Here is a 14,763-nt window from a genome sequence, read left to right on the forward strand (position 1 = left end):
TTTTAATATCCATTTCTGACTCACTGTCCAAACAAAGACAAGTCGCTACTTAAACCTCAGAAGACCTTAGTAAGTACTGAGTGGAATCCAAATCTATAGAAATTGTACCAAAATGTAACTATATTTTCTCCCAGGCTAACTCATCTTATGGGATAATTTAGGGGAAAATATTTCTTTAATTCAAAATCACATAAGTCAATACTCCCTTATAAACCGTCTAATAGATTTCTTATATTTTGGACAATTCATCTGACAAAATTCCCAACACAAAATGTGTCAAGTTGAAACAGATGTTGCCTTACGGAATTGTTGTCTTTCATTCTATATTACAAGGAGGTAATTCTAAGCAAATGAAAGTCAATGAAAACCCTGTGAAGCATCATGCCTTCCCACAACAGACATTTAGTTACAATGATGAATATAATACAGTATCTTACTTTAAGTAGGTTTCAGTTAATTGTGTAAGTGAAGCAGAAAAATGTATGCACACAAGGATGAAGTGGTTGAGTACTCAAGGAGAGAGAGAGAGAGAGAGAGAAGTAATAACTGCTTGGATACAGGATGATAGCAAGAGATTAATGTTAATATTTTAGGCATAATGATAATAATGTAGTGATGTCTAAAGATCTTTAGCTTTTAAAGATATATTCTGAAGTGCTTATAAAGGAAAGAATACCATACCTGAAATTTGCTTTAAAGTATTTCAGGATGGATAGAGTGGATGGGATAAAAGTGAAAAAAAGATCAGCCATTAGATGATAATTGCTGAAGGTGATGAGGAATCTTTTACATATATTTGAAATTTTAACAATAAATAGCATTTTTTTAAGTAGGCTCCATGCCCAGCATGGATTCCAACTTGGGGCTTGAACTCACAACCCTGAGATCAAGACTTGAGCTGAGACCGAGATTAAGCGCCTGCTTAACCAACCGAGCCACCCAGGCACCCCAATAATAAGAAGTATTTTTTAATGTTAAGGAAAATTCAAAAATGAAATTAATAAAATAATTCCATTTGTAATAACATCAAAAAGAATAGCTCTTTATGGATAAATTTTTTAATTAGCAATAATCACACCTGGGATAAATTTCATTGGCTATGATAGTGCCACTGCACAAAGCTACAAATAAATTTTTTAAAAGAAGTGCAGAACTTACACTACCCTGAAAAGTGTAAGACCAATTAAAGAAGATCTGAACAATTGGGAAAATAGTCCCTATTCATGAATCGAAAGACTTATTGTTAAGATGGAAATAGTCCCCAAACTGATATGCAGATTACATGTAATTCCAATAAGAATCCCAGCTGACTTCTTTGCTGAAACTGATAACTGGATTCTTAAATTCACATGGCATTGCAAGGGATGCAGAATAGTCAAAATAATCTTCAGAAAGAAGAATGAGGAAGAGGATGAACACTCCTCAATTTCAATACTTACTACAAAGCAACAGTAATTGAGATAGTATGGTTCTGGCACAAGAATAAACACACAGATTGATGGAATAGAATTGAGAGTCCAGGAATAAACCCATACATCTGTGGTCCATTCATTTTTGATGAAGTACTGAGACCATCATCCAATGTGGGAAAGAATAGTATTTCAACAGAGATGCTGAGACAACTGGATAGCCATGTGCAAAAGAATGAAGTGGGATTCTTACCTCATACCATATGCCAACATTACCTCCAAATGGATCAAAGACCTAAATGTAAGAGCTAAAACTCTTTGAAGAAAATATGGGTGGAGTGCCTGGATGGCTCAGTTGGTTGGGCATGGTTGGGTATGTCTGCTTTCTGCTCAGGTCATGATTCTGGAGTCCCTGGATCAAGCCCAAATCAGGCTCCCTGCTCAGCGGGGAGTCTGATTCTCCCTCTGCCCCTCACCCTACTCTTGCTCTCTCTCTCTCTCAAGTAAATAAATAAAGTCTTAAAAAAGAAAAAAAGGGATCCCTGGGTGGCGCAGTGGTTTAGCGCCTGCCTTTGGCTCAGGGCGTGATCCTGGAGACCCTGGATCGAATCCCACATCGGGCTCCCGGTGCATGGAGCCTGCTTCTCCCTCTGCCTGTGTCTCTGCCTCTCTCTCTCTCTCTCTCTCTCTCTATGTGTGACTGTCATAAATAAATAAAAAATTAAAATAAAGAAAAAGCATGGGCATAAACATTCATTTTTGTGGATTTAGCAAAAGATTCTTAGATATGACAGCAAGAACACAAGAACAAAAGAAAAAAAGATAAATTAGACTTCATCAAAATTTAAATTTCGGTGTCTCAAAAGACACCATCAAAAAAGCAAAAAGGCAACTCATGGAATAGGATAAAATATTTGAAAATCATGTATTTGATAAGGAACTTGTATCCTGAATATACATACATTAAAAAAAACTTACAACTCAGTAATTTAAAAAAACACACCACAAATAACTCAATAAATGGGCAAAAGATCTGAATTATCATTTTTTCCAAGGAAGATGTAGAAATGGCCAATAAGTGCATGAAAAAATGCTCAACATCATTTTGGTCATCAGAGAAATGTGCATCAAAATGACAGTGAGATACCACTTTGCACCCACTCAAATGGCTAGAATCTAAAAGTGAGATGATAAATGTTGGCAGGATGTGAGGAAATTGGATCCCTCATACACTGCCGGCACATAGAAAATGGTACAGCTACTTCAGAAAAGTTTGGCATCTCACCAAAGGATTAAACATCAGGTTACCATTTGACTCAGCAATTCCATTTGTAGGTATATATTCCCAGGTCTTTTCGCTTAAGAAATGAAAAATCTGTACACATATGTCTGCAGCAGCGTTACTAGTAATAACCAAAAGATGGAAACACCACATTGCCATCAACTGACAAATGGATAAACAAAATGTGGTATGGCCATAGAGTCAAACACTTTCCAACATGCTACAACATGGATGAAGCTTGAGAACATTATGCTAGTCTCAGAAGACTACATAGTATATTATTTCATTCATATAAAATGTCCAGAATATGGAAATCTCCAGAGACAGAAAGTAGACTAGTGGTTGCCTAGGTTTGGAGGGCAGGGGTGGTCATAGGGGTTGGTAGCCAAAGGGTATGAGGGGGACGATGAAAATGTTCTAAACTTGTGGTGATGGTTGTGCATGTCTGTGAATATACTAAAATCATTGAATTATATAGTTTAAGTAGGTCAATTTTATGCTATGTAAATTACAGCTCAATAAAGTTGTTTTTAAAAAATCATCAGAACACACAGACACACATTTGGGACAGACCTAAGGAATGTGGCAGTGGCATTGCTGCATAGTTAGTACATCTTTCCAAATCTAAAAAGCAAAACAAGAAATCCATGGAAAACAATTGCAACAAAACTATGGGGGGAGGTATTTTTATGAGCCTCCAAAATACAAAGGGGTAGGGATAAACCATCAACTGCCAGAAAACGTGCTTGGGAGTGTCAGCTTCTGTGCAGAAAAAAGCAGTGGGAAGCTCACTGAGCATGCACACCAAATTCCTCCAGGGTGGTGATGACTTCCTGACTTGACTCCAATTATTTCAAAGTTTTTGATTCAAAGTCTAAAATTATTTGCCTTTGTCCTTACCCTTTGGAATGCAGGGTATTTTTAAAACAAAGATACTTAAAAAAAATAAAACCAACATACACTCTACCTCCTCACAACTTTGTGTCACATTTGAATAGTGACTCCACCTTCTTCCCCTTATTCTTTCAGCCAAATTGTGTCCTGTCATTTTTAAAATACCAACTCAAAACTCGTCTCCTGAAGAAAAGACTTCTAGGATTGATCCTTCCAGATTAACCACTTCTCCAGGATGACTCAGAATGACCCCCTCTCGTTCTCAAATGCCTAGTTTCCACTGAATAAATTTCCTCCGGTTGAGGTTTTGTGCCTTTTCCAATTGAGCCTGTCCAATAAGATGAGACATTCCTGGAGAAGAGGCTGTTTTGTCTACATCCCCCACTGTGTCTAGGATATTAAGTAGCAAACAACTGGAAGGCAATTCTAATGCCAATTCCTGAATAATTGTGGGCAACTTGGGACGTTTCATGCAGCACTTTGAACAGTTCACCAACAAATGCATGATTTCTGCTTGCTCATCAAAGTGCTATACATTGCTTTAAAATGATGAGCGATCCTTAAAGAAAACAGTGTTTTTCCTAACCAATCTTGAGGAAAGTGTTGCACTATGCACAGTAAAGTTCTTAACAGCTTATCTGCTTTTTTTTTTAACAGAGCTGTAGCTGTTTTTAATTTAAAAAGCAAAATTGGGGGCACCTGGGTGGCTCAGTGGTTGAGCATCTGCCTTTGGCTCAGGTCATGATCCTGGAGCTCCAGAATCGAGTCCTGCATCAGGCTTTCCGTGGGGAGCCTGCTTCTCCCTCTGCCTATGTCTCTGCCTCTCTCTCTCTCTTATGAATAAATTAATCAAATCTTTAAATAAATAAATAAATAAATAAATAAATAAATAAATAGCAAAATTGTTTCTAGGTGAGCCTAAGTTAAGTTCTGAAACACATTTTCCGTAGCCCAGTCTGAACATAATTTGCATTTGGCTAAAGGAAAGAAGAGAGGGAGATATTATGCAAAGCCACTTGACTGAGCATATTTTATTAGGCTGTCCTCCCACATGAAGGGTAATAGATATACTGATGTGCAATTTACACGCTAATTAAAGCAGCTATGTAATGGACCATCTTTTCCAAACAGTTCCAAAGCCTTCCTTTCCATCTCAAACAGGTTTCACCTCTCCTCCTGGGAAAGGAAGGATCAAAGATGGACTATTAACACTTTTTTTTTTTTTTTTTGCAAGCCTTCTGCATTTTCACTCTTAAAATCTGGTATCATTATGTAACGGTGTAATTAGAGTGCTTAAAATTAATTGTACTTTCAATAATGGCCAGATTTACAGGTGATGAAGGTGACTATTTAAAAGGTGAGGAGTCTGCCTCTAAACTTGATAACAACCATTTTCAAAAGCAGACTTTATGTTTCGTTGTGTTGTGTCTCTGACGGCTGCTTTTTTCTCCACTGATGGGAAGTTAATTACTCAGCACACCCCAGAGGAATCATGTTCTTTAATGGCTAATGCAAACTTCTCAAAATAACAAATTGAAAACATAATTCACCTGTCTAATGCACTTCCCTGGAGTCAGTTGGTCAATAAGTATTCACTGAGCATTCACAGCTACAGCTGGCACGCCCATTACCCACCGGAATTTATTGCCTGCTCATCAGAAACCTCCCCCTAGCAGAGAGACCATGTTACCCGTCAGATATACAAATGACAGTTCACCCTTTCCTCTCATAAAAGGACAAAAGAGGGGAAGCCTTAAGGATAGAGTGAAGGAAGCCTCTTCTTTTTTTTCCCACTCCTTTCCTCAGAAATAGTTCAGCGCCCGGGGCTTTGTTTTTTCTTCTTGGAAATCTTTCAAGTTCTACAGAAGCTTGGAATTCAGCACTTCAAAAATTGCCAGTCACACCAGAGCCATCTACTTCTGAACTTGGACTTAGCCGATTACCGGTGAGATCCTCTGTTCCGAAGCTCTGGGGCTTGCCAGTGACGGGGACCAAGGAGGTGAAAAGCTCTCCTGTGAGATCTGCGAGAGCCCTGAAGGTCCTTGACTCTTGCATATGCCTCACTCCGCCAGCACCCTCCAGAGACTCTGCTTGCCCCATAGAAGCAACCTCCAACACCGGCAGGGAATAGGAGCAAGCACCCCAGAACTGACCCCTGTACCCCATAACACACGTACCTAAGGGTCTGGCCCTCTCTGGCTCTGTTACCAGCTTCCCCCTTATTCTCTGTGGTTGCGACCATCGCTAGATTCCTTGTGTGGCTTATGAGCATCCCAGCTTGCTGGCTCTCCACCCTGCTAATCCCTCGGATATTTTGTACGTCCTCATTGTCTGGAGTGAAACAGCCTGCTTCACAGCCAACACTGGCTCCTGGCAGCTCACTTCCAGCACCCACCATGCCCCTTCAATAAGGGACTTATAGGCATGAGGTGGGAAGGGGAGTCTGGCTGCACCCCCTGAGTATATTCCCCAAATTGTCACATTTTCAACAATTCTCCAATGACAATGTATCCATTGGTTACTCCTCTGAGCGCAAGACCACGGTGAGACAATGCTAGGACAGGACCCATGAATGCCAGATCCGCATGTGGTCCTACAGGAGTGGCACAGAGGATCAAGGAGTCCTCCCGCAGCCCCCAGCGTCACTCTTCAGACATTCAACCCGGGCCTGGCCTCCGCTCACTGGGAAGAGGGCCTGGAGAAGAGAGGCAAAATCTCATTCTTTGCTTTTTGGTTTCTTGTTTATTTGTTTGTTTCCTCTAGTTCTTCCTGCAGACATCTCCTGGGAGGCTATCTGGTGGAGGTGATCACACAGGCTTTTAGCCTACTTGCTGATTGTTAAAAAGCTGACCATCTCCCTATCCTCTCTGCAAACGGTAACTCACAGTAGTGAGTAGTAGGCGTGAGTAGTAGGCATGAGACTACTGCCTTCAAGCTTTAGACAGTAGCCACAGACGACGCTGACTCAGAAAGGCAAGAAGCAGGTGTCCATTCTTGTTTTTTTTTTTTTTTTTTTTAAGGACCAGGGTGTATGTGGGCCTGATGAAGTAAGATTTCAATCCAAAACTGGAAAACACTTATTCCTACCTGTTAAGAACTGGATCCTATGTTCAATGCTTTCAATATTTACCCAGAATCTTTTGTTTTGTTTTGTAGACAATTTGAGCATGGAAGCTTTGATCAGTGTAAATGTAGATCTGATCAAATATTTACTTGCAATACTTAACTTATTAACTTAACTGTAATACATGTTACAAACTATGTTCAATAATACACGAATGTAGAAATATTACTTTTTCCGTGCTCTTATTTCTTCAGTTTTATGCAGACTCTTTATGTGGTGCTGTGTAAGTATCTCTCATTACCAGAGCTAATTTTGAGGCTCTAAAATAATTTTCTAAAGCACACAATTTTTAGTTCTTGACCAAGTTAAGATACAGAACGTTTTTTAAAAAGATTTGTTTATTTATTTATTTTAGAGAAGGTGGGAGAGGGGCAGAGAATCTTAAGGAGTCTCTGTGCTGACTATGGAGCCTGACATAGGGCTCCATCCTAAGACCCTGAGATCACGACCTGAGCCGAAACCAAGACCCTGCTGTTTAACCAACTATGCCACCAAGACACCCAGAGATAGAGAACTTTTTGAACATTGTATTATGCTGCCAATGGAAATTCCACTCGAATCACAAATATCCATTCTCATAATTAATTAAATGCATGGTATGTGCTGAAGGCTGGTCTGTACAAGCATACCCTGAATGCCACTGGTAATCACTATCTTGAGAACATACAGATCCTGTCCTCCCTTCTGTATTCCCATCAAGTAGAATATGTAGAAGAATGTGTTCTTCAGCTTTCAAGGTCAGGGGCTCAGAGTGTGGCCAACACAGAGTATCTGCTTTGTAACTAAGAATGTCCCTGTGCCAGGCCTCATCTTTTGGGAACACTAGCAGCAAGGAGGGAAAGGCTACATACAGATAGTTGCTGAGCTAGTTGCTACACTATCAAAGTCTGCTGCATGTAGACTCCATGCTTAGAGTCCCCTGGGCTAAGCCGACACACTGAGCTAGCTGACTTTCCATGCAACGTGTACACGATCTCTCCGTAACTTGAATAATCACTCTATTCCTTTTTATTTATCTTTTTATTATTTATTTACCATAGTCACAGAGAGAGAGAGAGAGGCAGAGAGAGAAGCAGGCTCCATGCACCGGGAGCCCAACGTGGGATTCGATCCCGGGTCTCCAGGATCGCGCCCTGAGCCAAAGGCAGGCGCCAAACCGCTGCGCCCCCCAGGGATCCCCTCTATTCCTTTTTAAATTGATCTTTATAAAGCCTGTGTGCTGTGACATTCAGTAGTTTAAAGTTAAGGTCATACCTTCAGGCTAATGGCTAATGATTAAACCTGTGCCAAATATCTTCCTTTTTTTTTCAATTTATAATCCCTTAGGTGACCTCTACCAATATCCAAAATGAGCATTTTAAGTCCCTTTTTAAAAATATTTTATTTGGGACACCTGGGTGGCTCAGTGGTTGAGCATCTGCCTTTGGCTCAGGGAGTGATCCTGGGGTCCTGGGATAGAGTCTCGAATCAGGCTTCCCGCAGGGAGCCGGCTTCTCCTTCTGCCTATGTCTCTGTCCCTCTCTCTCTGTGTCTCTCGTGAATACATAAATAAAATCTTAAAAAAAGAACAGGAAGTTTGCATGAGAATCTGGTTTCAAGAATAACTCTACCAGTATGAACTTCATGCTTTGAATCCCAAACCTCTTCTGATGTTTCTTGTCTGAAGAATCATCCCACGTTGCAGACCACAGTTTCTGCCCTACTACTCATTCTTCTCTGGGTTTCTACCATTCTGTTCTCTGCTCTCTCTACTCCTTCCTGTCACTTGCCTTCCTTTTTTTCTCCCTGAAACAATTACTGTGGGCCCATGACTTTGACATCACTCTCAGTTCAGTTCTTCTGAGCCCCAGGTACAAATATTTATCTTTCTACTGGACATCTTCAGCCCGGTACACATCTCAATGTGTCCAAAATAAAATGTGTTCTTTCCTCCTAGACAAACTGTTTATCCTTTTTCAAACTAATCTTGGTGTCTGTCTACAAGCAGCAAACGCAGTGTTCGTATGTTAGAAATGTCTTCGCTTCTCTTTCTTTCCCTCTTGAATGATAGTTTAACTGTGTACCGACTTATGGTTGAGATTATTTTTCCCTTCGTACTTTGAAGTTGTCCCATTGTCTTTTGGATTCTATTTTTGGTAGTTGAGATGTTTACTCATAATATAGTTGTTATTGTTTTAAAGTTGATATGTCTTTTCCTTTGGTAGCTTCTAGAAGCTTCTCTTTGAGTTTGATAATTTGCAGTTTCTCTAGTGGGAGTGTCTTGGTATGGATTTGTTTGTTAACATATGAGGACTCATTATATCTTTCCACTCAGAAAACTTATAAGGCATGAATCCTTCAAACACTAATTCTATCCCTTTCTGTCTATTCCCTCCTTTTGGACTCTTAGCCATATGTTGAATCTATCATTCTTGATTCCATGTGTTTTATCTCCCGTCCGTTATTTTCCAAACCTCTGTGTTATAGTCTTCCTGGTGTCAACTCTAGCTCTCATCAGATCAAAAACCAGTAATATTCTTAAAAAATTGTAATGTCTAAAATGTTCTTATTTCTAAAATATATGTATTGGGAAATGGGCTGTCATGACATCAATGCCACTTGTAATGTGGTCCTAGTCTGCTTTTCCATGACTTTTAAACTAATACACTCCTTTTAGACCACCCAACGACAATTTTCCAACACTTTCTCATTCTCTTTTCTCATTCCACCCTGCAGTTAAGTGGGGGCTGTTCAGCTCTATGTCCTATCTCTCTGGTGCAGGGACTGGCCTGTGGCCCAGGCCCATCCTGTCATAGATCCTAATCCTGCTGGCAACAGTAATTGTTCAGGGATAGTAATTGGTTCACGACGAGAGCTTGGCTAATTTTTCACTTTTCTAAGTGGGATGAGTGGTAAAAGTTCCCCTTCTTCTGGGGCAAGTGTTGGCAGAATTTTTCTTTAAAGAACCAGCTAGCAAATACTTTAGGTTTTGCAGATCAAGAGGCAAAGTAAGGATAATGGTATAGGTATTTATATTTCTGAGAGAAAAGACATTTTTACAAGAATTTTATTGACAAAATTCAAAGTGTAATAATGATTGAATGTTGTTTTCTATAATCCAAGTCTATTAGTAAGAATAATAGAATCCTTTCTTGTGAATACCATTGTGAAAACTGTATTCACAAGAAAAGATGATTGGTTGAACTGGTGTTCAATGTAAGTATTCCTATTAAAATCAATTACAGGATCACCTGGGTGGCTTAGCAGCTGAGTGTCTGCCTTTGGCTCAGGGTGTGATCCCAGAGTCCCCAGATCAAGTCCCGCATAAGGCTTCCTGCATGGAGCCTGCTTCTCCTCCCTCTTCCTATGTCTCTGCCTCTCTTTGTGTCTCTCATGAGTAAATGAATACAATCTTTTTTAAAAAATCAATTACAGGGGATCCCTGGATGGCTCAGTGGTTCAGTGCCTGCCTTCTGCCCAGGGCGTGGTCCTGGAGTCCCGGGATCGAGTCCTACATCAGGCTCCCTGCATGGAGCCTGCTTCTCTCTCTGCCTATGTCTCTACCTCTCTCTCTGTGTGTGTCTCTCATGAATAAATAAATAAAATCTTTTAAAAAAATCAATTACAAATGTTCACATGCTAATGCTGAGACAGTGTGTATTTCATTACTGAAAATATCTTTCAATACAGGTAAGTGCTGTCAAATACTGATATAAACTCATAATTTTATTGAGATTATTCATTCTTTGGAAGTCACTGCTACAATTCTATGATTCTTTTGATATTTGCATTTAGTATGCCATTGCATTTAAAATCAACTACTTCCAGTGAAAGAAAGGTTGGCTGAAGCTCCTCAATTCCATAGTTCAATAGTTTCTGCAATATGGAAATTTGCTTTTTGCTTGCATCAAGATTTAACAAACATTGCTGAAACTGCAGGTTGAACTAAAAGAGAATATATATATATATATTTATATATATTCTATAAAAAAGAATACACACACACATATATATGTATATGTATATACATATATATATATCCTCTGCACATTTGTGTGGGAATGCAGATAACAGTTAACTTTTGACAGCGTGCGAAGTGTATAAAGCTGCTTGACACAGTGTCTGATATAAACGTTAGTTTTTGCTGAAATGGTTTTCCACGGTTTAAGTGTTGGCATGTTAGTGTTGTCTTGCCTTCTAGTTTCTGGATGAATTCACTGAGAAACATTATCAAGTCTGCAGCAGAAGTGAATTTCTAAAGCTATTTGGTGTGTGATAATAGGGGTTAAGTGCAGTTCTTTTTGCTCAGAAATTCCACCTAAGCCCAGTACTGAAACAAGGGCAGTACAGCCCTGCCCCTGCTGAGCCATTGAATCCCACGTGGTCAGGCAATTCGGGATTTTCAGTTTCCATCTGACAAAATACTCATGAAACTGACACTGGCTAAGCCCATTAGAGTGAATAAAGTCCACTGTTGATGCTGTTTGTTCAACAGCACACAAGATATTGAAATATTTTCTACCACGTACCTATACCTACTGATGAATACTACAATGAGTAATTATTATAGTAAATTTGTCCAGCTAAATCTTTTTTCTACTTCACACGTTTGGATCAGTATCAGAGTAACACATCTTAGCAGATTCCACTTCACGTTGGACTGAATTAGTATTTTCTCAGCCTCTTTGGAAATAGTCTTACCTATAGTTCTTTCATACAGACTATAGGCACTAATTTTTTGGTTACTTCAAGCTCGCCATGGATTTCTTAAATAAATAAGAGCTGAGTAGATTCATCAACATTTGTTGATTTGTCAAGAGCAAAAGAAAACCACTTGAAATCACTATTTTACTTTATCTTATTTTATTATATTTCATTTTTGAGAGAGAGGAGAGAGAGAGAGAGAGAGAGAGAGAGAGAGAGAGAGAGAGAGATTGTACCAGGGAGGGACAGAGGGAAAATGAGAGACAGAATCTTAAGCAGGTTCTATGCTCAGCCAAGAGCCTGATGTGGGGCTTGATCCCATAACCCTGAGATCATAACCTGAAATAAAATCAAGAGTCAGACTCCTAACTGACTGAGCCACCCAGGCACCCCAAAATCACTTCTCTGTTTAAAAAAAAAAGTCTTCAACTCTGCGAGGAAGTGTTTCTCACCAAATGGCAATAGGTTTAAATGGATCTATTTTCTCTGAACACACTTCCTTGGCTACTGCTGTAAAATACATTTTAATTAACTCACCATTGGTAAATAGTTGTCCTTGCTTAGCTAACAAATGAGCCATTAGGAAATATACTTTGCAGCCTTATTTTCATATTTCACTTTCGTGCAGGAATTCTGCTTGATGAGACTTTCTTTTTTAAGTGCTCTAATTTTTCTGACTGCTGCTTTCCTGTGAATTGAGCGCTAAGTCTGGTAATGCCAACCTATGTCATATTCACTTAGCACGCTGCAGCGTTACTGCATGATTAAAAAAATGCTTTGCCATCGATTCCAGTAATCTGCATTCTCCTGTGCCTTAAAAGCAGACACATTTGAAGCCCACTTTTCTCTTCTTTTTTATATTCTGGCATCATGAGTATGCACTGGTAATAAAACTTAAGATGTTGTGATCTACTGGTATCTATGGCAATTGAATGCTGTCGAGTCACAGCCATGTCACTGCCCTGTGTGGTGTGCTGGGCAACATTTAAAGTGATGAGTGTCACAGATGCTCTCTGTGGTGCCTACTCAACCCTACCCTTGCATTGCCAGTGCAACCAAATGAATGAGTGTGTTTCTATGTTTCAATAGAACTTGATAGACATGAAAGTGTACATTTCATATCATTTTCATGTCACAAAACAGTATTCTCTTTTTGATTGTTCTTAGCCACTTAAAATGTAAAACCAGAGCTTGGGTGGCTCAGTGGGTTAAGTGTCTGCCTTCAGCTCAGGTCATGATCCTGGGGTCTCTGGATGGAGCCCCACATTGAGCTCCCTGCTCAGCAGGGAGTCTGCTTCTCCCTCTGCCCCTCACCCCACTGTGTTCTCTCTCTCTCGCTCTCTCAAATAAATAAATAAAATATTTTAAAACAATAAAAATAAATTTTAAGAAATGTAAAACCACTCTTGACATGTAGGCTATACAAAAGCAAGAGGTCAGCCAACTGTAACTTGTTGACCTTGAATAGTAATCCTAGAACTCCTTGGAACCATATTTCCTTTGTTTAAAGGCAATTCTATCCAGGATAAGAGAATCTGAGTGTGTGTGCATATGTGTGGTAGAGACATATAGACAGACAGTTATTGGGTTCCCAATTCTAGACCCAAAGACTCCAGTTTCCATTGTCCTTCCTTCGGTTTTGTGAATAATTCCAGCCTCCTTCCTTTGAGGACAAAGTTCAATTTTGTCATTTGCAACTGCAACTCTTCTAACAGTACTACTGAAGTTATCGATTGCCAGCAACCTTATTCTGGATAAAAACATTTGCTTTTCAAATGCTAAGAGAGACAGAGCTGTAAGAGTAATAACACAATACCTGAGGGCTCCATTCTACTGATCTGATGAAAGACTGCTTCAGGGATAAGGATGGTTAGTATGACACTTCTCTGATTTCCTTTTTTTTTTTAATTTTATTTATTTATTCATGAGAGACAGAGAGAGAGAGAGACAGAGACACAGGCAGAGGGAGAAGCAGAGGGAGAAGCAGGCTCCATGCAGGGAGCCTGACATGGGACTCAAACCCGGTCTCCAGGATCACACCCCGGGCTGAAGGCAGCGCTAAACCGCTGAGCCACCCAGGCTGCCCTCTCTGATTTCCTTATGGCGCCTACTGCTAAGTCACAATCTGCATTTTTTGTAATATCTGCTGTTTGTGATCATCTTTATAAGGGGATATAACACGTGTAAAAATAGATATTTCCTTTTTCTTCACTTAGTGAAGGCAATTGTCAGCATGCCTTAAGACCACATTTTCTTTATTTTTTTTTAAGATTTTATTTATTTATTCATGAGAGACACACAGAAAGAGAGGCAGAGACATAGGCAGAGGGAGAAGCAGGCTCCATGCTGGGAGCATGTGGACTCAATCCTGGGACTCCAGGATCATGTGGGACTCAATCCTGGGATTCCAGGATCATGCCCTGGGCGGAAGGCAGGCATTAAGCTGCCGAGCCACCCAGGCGTCCCAAGACCACATTTTCCATACGACATTTTTGTTCTTGAGAATGTGAAAAATAGGGATGAAATGATCAGAAAAGTCCAAAGAGTTAACAAGTACAAATGTGAAGGATTTTATTGAAATCAACCAATAATGCTATTGCTAATTATTGACATTCTCAATCCAGCATTATTATCAAAGTTTTGAGGAAGCACATTTTTTGCCAACGCGTATCTATTGTTATAAGAGCCAGATCTTCTGAGCAAACACTCTAACAAAGACAGCATTGATAAAAGCAAGAGTTACTGGTGTTAATGGAGCATCCTTTCTATGCCAGGTACTATATGGTCTCATATATAGTACTATATGGTACTATACTATCTCCAACCCTCTCAGCAACCCTGAAAGGTATGTACTATTCAACACATTTTACAAATGGAGGCTAAGTACCATGTCCAGAGCCATATGAGATGTGGGGTCAGAATTGGAATCTGCAATCATTCGACTTTAAATATTAAATGCTGTGCCCTCTCCTCCTCAACCACGGTGTGGCTGCTAGCCATTCTATGGTAGGGTAATGCAGAGGTCTCTGTTACAGGAAACCTTAGTCTAAATTGCTAAAGAAGGCTTACCATGCTTTCTCATGACACCATGCATAAATATACCTCTCTCCTCAACAGAAGGGGACATAAGAGTATGGGGATCAGAAAAATCCTTGAGTGCTACAAGATTTCACAGATACCTATGATTCATTTCATTTTGGAACAACATGCACAAATCACAATGAGACACTTCTCTCTCTCTCTTTCTCTCTTTTTCATTTTTTTTTTCTGTTTCTCTTTTTCAAAGACAGGATGTTGCAGTGAGGATAAAGGAAGGTCCCAATGCTGAACTGCTCACAACAGTGATCATAACGTAATCAGACACACGTACC

At 39.8% G+C, this 14,763-nt stretch overlaps 1 non-coding gene across 1 annotated transcript; it reads right to left on the reverse strand.

The window, feature by feature from the left end:
• Positions 1-984: 984 nt before the first annotated feature.
• LOC119873802 lies at positions 985-1,123 on the reverse strand. The gene has a single exon (XR_005366307.1). It is a non-coding gene; the product is annotated as a U4 spliceosomal RNA (small nuclear RNA).
• Positions 1,124-14,763: the final 13,640 nt, after the last annotated feature.

Source organism: Canis lupus, chromosome 10, assembly GCF_011100685.1.
Source record: "Canis lupus familiaris isolate Mischka breed German Shepherd chromosome 10, alternate assembly UU_Cfam_GSD_1.0, whole genome shotgun sequence".
NCBI lineage: Eukaryota > Metazoa > Chordata > Mammalia > Carnivora > Canidae > Canis > Canis lupus.